Source organism: Chanodichthys erythropterus, chromosome 21 (assembly GCF_024489055.1).
Source record: "Chanodichthys erythropterus isolate Z2021 chromosome 21, ASM2448905v1, whole genome shotgun sequence".
NCBI lineage: Eukaryota > Metazoa > Chordata > Actinopteri > Cypriniformes > Xenocyprididae > Chanodichthys > Chanodichthys erythropterus.
In genome coordinates, this window is record NC_090241.1 from 27,954,817 (window position 1) to 27,962,368 (window position 7,552).

A 7,552-nucleotide genomic window follows, 5' to 3' on the forward strand; every position below is an offset into this window, starting at 1 on the left:
GGCTGCTTAATAAACTAGCAAACATTATATATGTAAAACAACTCTTTCATTACTGCCTAACCAGGATCGCTCCAGAGACTATAAGCTGAACAGTCATGAACAGTTGGTACTGATACTGATCCATCCCTGAGTAACAACTTTTTAGCAAAACCTATGTTTTTTATTGTCCCTTTGTATTGACCCTCATTCACAAAGCAGTCTTGTGTAAAATGATTTGACATAAATGACATAAGTGAATAGACATAAATGAATTTAGGTATATGGGGGTGCATTCCCTTCAAAAATAAATCAAATCCACTTCAGCGACTCTGATGTCAGGCGTACATGAAGACTGTTATGCTCACTTTTACATCCAACAACAAAACACTTGAGTTGCTTATGAGACATTCTTGTCACTACAGCTGCTCCGGCTTGGAGAAAATGGCGGACAGTGTACAACTCACTCAGGGCGGGGGCTACGCAGAGTCTGCCAGCAGTTGTGGGCGGGGCCTGTATAAAGCGATGTCACTTTGCAAAGATTCTGCAAACGGCTTGTTCTACTTATGATTTATGGGGATTAAAAAAGGTTGGTTGGTAGATTTTTATCATTACAAGGTGGTTGTGTACACACTGCCAACACACATTTATGTTCAAACACCATGTAAAAGTGAATTTTGCATAATATGTCCCCTTTAAAATAAAGCTGAAATAAAAATATTGTATGTATAGTATAACTAATTGCAAAGAGCTTTAAATGCTTTTTGTACTTAGTACAAATAGTGGCAGTGTATTGTAGTATATTATAAAACAGTATGCAATAATAACATATTTAGTGTATTTGATTATATTTATTAACATCATAAATGGATGCTGCCTTACTGGGACATTAATTGTCCTTATCCCTAAAGCCCTCCCCTGGACTAACCCTACCCATTAAACATACTATATAACCTTTAGGCACTTTACTTCCACTTTTCGAATGTTTCCTTATCTTTTATTTAAAATAAATCTCATATGCAATGGGAAAAGAGAGAAGTATGAGTTTGGATAATGGCAGATTCGAACTCCTTACCCTTTACACCACTGCTCCTGTTACCAGCAGGATTACTTTTGTAATTTTGTCTGACTCAATCAGACAATGGTGGGTGGAAATAGTGGAAATAGCCTCTGCCAACAAGATGGGCTATTTGCACTTTTGTGTAAACAGATACTCCAGAAAAAACATAAACGGAAATTAGAAATGTTCCCTTGGCAACTAAATAAATTGCAAATCTAAAACTGAAATAAATAAATTAATTAAAGCTAAATAGAAATAAAAAAATAATAAAAATGTCAAAAGCACATAAATTACTGATACGTAAACTAAAATTTAAAGGAAAACTGAAAATATAACAATAAAATCCAATTCAAAATATTAAGAAATGCATATAAATAATTCTTAAATAACACTGTGGATAATGTACCATGCAGTCTAAATATTTTAATATTAGTTGCACTCAGTCAGAACACCTTATAGCAGGGATGGACAACTCCGGTCCTGGAGGGCCAGTGTCCTGCAGAGTTTATCTCCATCCCTGATAAAAACCTTACTTGCCTATAACTTTCTACTAATCCTAAAGACCTTGATTAGCTGGTTCAGGTGTGTTTGATTAGGGTTGGAGCTAAACTCTGCTGGACACTGGCCCTCCAGGACCGGAGTTGTCCATCCCTGCCTTATAGCAACAACAAAGCAACACTTTCTAGCATATTTCACACACAAACAAATTAAAATATCTAGTATCGTGTTGAAAATGATAATTATTCCATCCCTGTACCTGCCATGATTAATGTCCATCATCCTTTAGCAACATTAATTTATATACATTGTGCACATATGAATACAACTGAGAAAGACTGAAAATGTGATGAGCAATCATAAAGCCATTTGTATAGCTCTACTGAGTGAATGAGGTCTGGCATCTCTCTATAAAATTCTTATTGGTATTATGGAGACGACTGCCACAGAAAGGCTACTAAATCTTGCCACGATGATACACATTAGTAATGGCTAATTATCTTTTAACGACGCTGGCAACCAGGCAATGCATACCGAAGGGTCATAGATCACCATGTTTAATCGCCATTTCTCTCGTTTCATCGTAGCTTTGGATTCCCTGTGGCACAAATGATTAGAATAAATTCTGTGTGCATGAATAAAACATAATGTATATATGTAAAGCGTGCATATGTAATGAGCATGCAAGTCACAAAATAGGCCTTGTTATAAAGAATATGCCTGGGGCTAGTGGCAAAATTCATAAAGATGACCTAAAAACTGCCAAAGTGGTTTTACCTGAGTCGCCATGGTGATGGAACCATTCTCAATGTTCTATGATTAGCACGACCTTCTGCAGAGCCTTCAGAATAAAGCAGGTAAGGCACATCTAAAGCTTGACAGTTTGTGATGACAGCTTCTGAAGGTTTTTGTCAGAGAGGAGGACTCAGCCACTCTTGACAATATCAGGTTCTGGTGTCAGTGCTTTGAAATTAAAATGCAGTTTCCCATTTCATATGCCACCAAAGATGTCTCCATGCTTTAAAGAGGAAAACAACTTCAATCTGACTGATATTACAGGAAAAAAATATGAAATGTTGCCATTCATCAAAAGTATGGTAATGACAAACATGTTTTTGTGCATTAATGACTATAGACATAGCTCAATGATATGACCTCCCACTGTGAGAGAATACGATTAGATCTTTAGAACACTAAACAACCGCAACTGCTAGATCACATGCAGTACTGAACACAAATTTATAAACAAGATATGGAGAATTAAACAAAGACTTTTTCAAAGAAGACAGGAACTATTTTTCTGTGCTTGATCGTATAGTTTAAGATCAACGAAACTAAAGAAGGTGAGATATTCTCCTGATATTTAATAAACTCTGCATAACAGTATTTCAGTCCTGCAAACATTTATAGGATTTATGGATATACTGGATATGCTTTCATTAAATAATATAATTTATACTGCATTTATATTGATAGATTTTAATTTACATACTTTTTTTCAGCATCAAGTAATAAATGTTGGGTTTGGCAATGTGCTGCAAGAAAAATTCTATATCTCTATGTCTCTCTTAAACAAAAAGAAAACGCAAACTTCTGAATTAATTGCCCCCTGAAATTCTCCAATGAACACTCCCACGTACAATTTGTGCAAGACCTAGATGTACGGTTCATGGGAGTTCACCCTTCAAAAAGAAAAAGAAAGTCTTTCAGCTGATTTAAGCAACACATTAGTAAGCATCTCTAGAATGTACATACACAATTATTTTGAATGTATAGAGATTATGAACTAATGAGATTTTGGAAAGCAGCTGCACAAAATCCAAATCGACAAGAGAAGCCTGAATAAAATAAGACATAGCTTAGGCATCAATGCCTGATTAGAGTATCTGTGTGGTAGTGACCTTCTGAATGCTGTGTGAAAGTCAATTTATAATCCCTGTTTGACAGAGCTGAGATGAAGAGGATTTTGGGATGAAAGAAATGCACTCAGCCATAGGGCCATCAGAGGCTGGTTGTGCACATGCAGGGCTATAGATCCCGTTTTATCACACAGACAGCAGAAATATACACCATTGCGCAGTCTGCACGCACGTTCATACATTTGTATAAACTTACATATATATTTGGTACTTTTTAATATACTGTACGTTCTCTGAACCTCAGCAGAGTATAAATAGTTCTCCAAAGTACTTTCATAACTATTAAAGTAAAACGTCCATTAAAACTGACTTCAATTTTGCCAAAGAGAGACACAAGGTATCTACCAGACCAAAAAAATAGAAATAAATCATACCAGTACATAAAAAAAAATGCATTTTTGCATTCTATTATTTAAAAAACACACATTCAGAGCAGTTTATTTGTGTTTTCTTTGAATTTGATTCAATTTCAAAAGGTACAATACACTATAAGATTTATTCTTTCACTTTTCATTACAAATGAATAAAATACCATACATAAAAACAGCGTTCTTGCCTTACTGAGTCACTATGGTAAGACTAAAATAATGCTTTAATTTAGAGGTGCCCCTTTTTAAAAAATGTTTTACCTTTTTAAGGAAACAAAAAAGATAAAAAAAATTTTACCTCAACTAAAAAATGTTCAAATATGACTATATTTTATTGCAAAAATATCTTAATTTTGGGTTCCACAGAGAAAAAAATCAGTAAAATGGTTTTGGAATGACCGAGAAAAAAAAAAAAACATTACGTTTTCATTTTAGGGTTAAATGTTCCAGCATGGTTTTTATAAACAGAATTGCATCTAATCTTACACTCACACAAATGCACATCTGCACACAAGCAGAGGCAACAAAGCACAAATACACAAACACACACAGCTTCTGACAACAGAGGATATCCATGGTTATCTGTGTGTCGTTTTCAGGGTGAGGTAAATTAGGATTTGGCTATACATTGTAAGGAACACAGCTCCTGTATACATGCATAAGAAGCTTAGGGGGTTAAGACTTCAGAACTTGTTGCCATGGAGCGTAGAAGGAGGCTCCTTGGAAACACCCAGCATTTAGATTCATAGATACAGAATTTCTTGTGTGAAGGAGGATATTAAAAAAAAAATAATAATTTTTAATAAAAATTTTTAATTTATTTATTTACTTACTTTCCTAACTCAACTTTAATCTTTCTCTCCAGTAAATAAACACCATATGTTTGCGTCTGGAGTCCCTGCAGTGACGGACAGAGGCTCAGACAGGATATGACATGCGGACAGGCAACCATGGAGCCTGAGCTGAATTCTGGGAAGATGAAACACAGGTGGTGGCACTGCGTGTGTGTATGTGTGTATGTGTGCAAGTGTGCGTGCACATAGAGGTTAAGTAAGCTGCAGGCTAAAGTGCTAAAGACCTGACAACAAACACACTGAACTGTGTCAGTGCTCACTGAATCGTTACAGTGTTGCTCTGTTTTCAACTGGTAAAAAGAAAAAAGCTGTCATTCTGCCATTCTGATGGCTAGCCACTGTTATAATAATAATAATAATAATCCTTACATTTATATAGCGCTTTTCTGGGCACTCAAAGCGCTTTACATATTGAAGAGGGAATCTCCTCAACCACCACCAATGTGCAGCATCCACCTGGATGATGCGACGGCAGCCATATTGCGCCAGTACGCCCACCACACACCAGCTTATTGGTAGAGAGGAGACATAGTGAGGAAGCCAATCAGTGTATAGGGATGATTAGGAGGCCATGATGGACAGAGGCCAATGGGCAAGTTTGGCCAGGATGTCGGGGTTACACCCCTACTCTTTTCGAAGGACATCCTGGGATTTTTAATGACCACAGAGAGTCAGGACCTCGGTTTAACGTCTCATCCGAAGGACGGTGCTTTTTGTCAGTATAGTGTCCCCATCACTATACTGGGGTGTTAGGACCCACACAGACCACAGGGTGAGCACCCCCTGCTGGCCTCACTAACACCTCTTCCAGCAGCAACCTAGTTTTCCCAGGAGGTCTCCCATCCAGGTACTAACCAGGCTCAGCCCTGCTTAGCTTCAGTGGGCAACCAGTCTTGGGCTACAGGGTGATATGGCTGCTGGATAAATCAGCATTACAGGCTGCCAAGCTCAGCAGATGAAAATCTGCCTGTAAATAGCTGAACATACTATGGCCATTAGGCTCGCAGATTATTAGCCAGCCTATAGGCCAGCTCTGTATGGGTATGATATATGTACATATGGGTCAGTGACAATATTTATGTCCAGGGGTTGAAACATCCTAATTCAGAATCTGTTTAGTAGCCATGACAAATTCTTCAAATCTTAAGTCAAGAATTTAAAGAGGAAATCTATGTAATACAGCACCAGATCTCAGTTATTCAAAAATCATTTAAAATGCAATTAATGCAGACAATAACTTGAAATATATCTTATATGATGTACTTATTTTCAGTTACTGAATTAAAATGAATTTTGGTATTTTTTATTTAGTTTAAAGAAAAAAAAAAGTCTTGATGAGGTGTAACTGTCCTGTGTAACTGTTTGTATGAAATCTGTGATCATAGTTTGATTGGAAATTTGGAATTAAGGACATTTGACAATAAAAAAAAAAAAGTTTTACAGTGAAATCTAAATTAAGCTCTTGAATAGTGCTTTAAAAGTATGGATGTTCTGCTTAGAATTAGGGCTAGGATTGAGATGGACAAAAAATTATATCTCAGTATTTTTCTATTTATGTTTTTATTTATTACACTTACAGGCCACTTTATTAGATACACCTGTTCAACTGCTAATGCAAATACCTAAGCCTATCACATGGCAACTCAATGCATTTAGGCATGGTCAAGATGATCTGCTGAAGTTCAAACTGAGCATGAGAATGTGGAAGAAAGGTGATTTAAGTGATGGCTGTTGGTACCAGACAAGTTGGTCTGAGTATTTCAGAAACTGTTGATCTACTGGGATTTAATAACCATCACTAGGGTTCACAAAGAATGGTCGTAAAAGAGAAAATATCAAATGAGCAAAAATGCCTAGTTGATGCCAGAAGTCAGAGGAGAATGGCCACACTGGTTTGAGCTGATAGAAAGGCAACAGTAACTCAAGTATCCACTCGTTAAAACCGAGGTATGCAGAAGAGCATCTCTAAACACACACAGCACATCGAACCTTGAAGCAGACGGGCTACAGCAGCAGAAGACTACACCGGTTGCCACTCCTGTCAGCAGGTAACTGAAGCTACGGTTCGCACAAGCTCACCAAAATTTGACAACAGAAGATTGGAAAAACTTTGCCTGGTCTGATGTGTTGTGATTTCTGATGCAATATTCAGATGGTATAGGGTCAGAATTTCGCTTAAACAATATGAAAGCATGGATCCATTCTGCCTTTATCAACTGTTCATGCTGCTAGTGGTGGTGTAATGGTGTGGGGGTATTTTCTTGGCACACTTTGGTACCAAATGAGCATTGTTTAAACGCCAATCTCGTTATATCAAACTTCTGTAAACGGTATTGCCAAACTCAATATATAGCTCAGCCCTACTTAGAAGTATAATAAATGTTCTCAATCCCCCAAATCTAGCATCAGAGATCCAAGCCCTGTCAGCAGATATTATTAGTCACTGAATAATTCATGGTGGGAAATGTCCCAAGTAATTTGTTTAACCCAAATCTCCTAGAAATGTCATTCAGGGAGTAATAGGTAAAGAGTCTCAGTCCTCCTTCAAGAGAACAGTTCTTTTACATCAAGTGTACACTACAGGATAAAGATATTTAGACTCGCTTGGGATTGGGAATCATTATAGCTACGGACACATTATGGTAAGAGCACTACAATATTTATGCCTCTGAACCTACTTTGACTCTTTTTGAATCTTAAGTGCTACCCACAGGCACTGGCTGGCATATACAACAGACATAGATGAATAAAATAGATACAGTATATTCATTAATGAAATAATATGATGTCAACAAGACTAAATTATAGAAAACTAAGGTTAAACTAAGGTAAGGCTAAAAAAAAAAACTCGTGTCCTAGATATTTTTAGAGACTGCT

The 7,552-nt window shown here is 36.9% G+C and overlaps 1 pseudogene; it reads right to left on the reverse strand.

Moving 5' to 3' along the window:
* Positions 1-5,480: 5,480 nt before the first annotated feature.
* Positions 5,481-5,597, reverse strand: LOC137011777 (5S ribosomal RNA; annotated as a pseudogene).
* Positions 5,598-7,552: the final 1,955 nt, after the last annotated feature.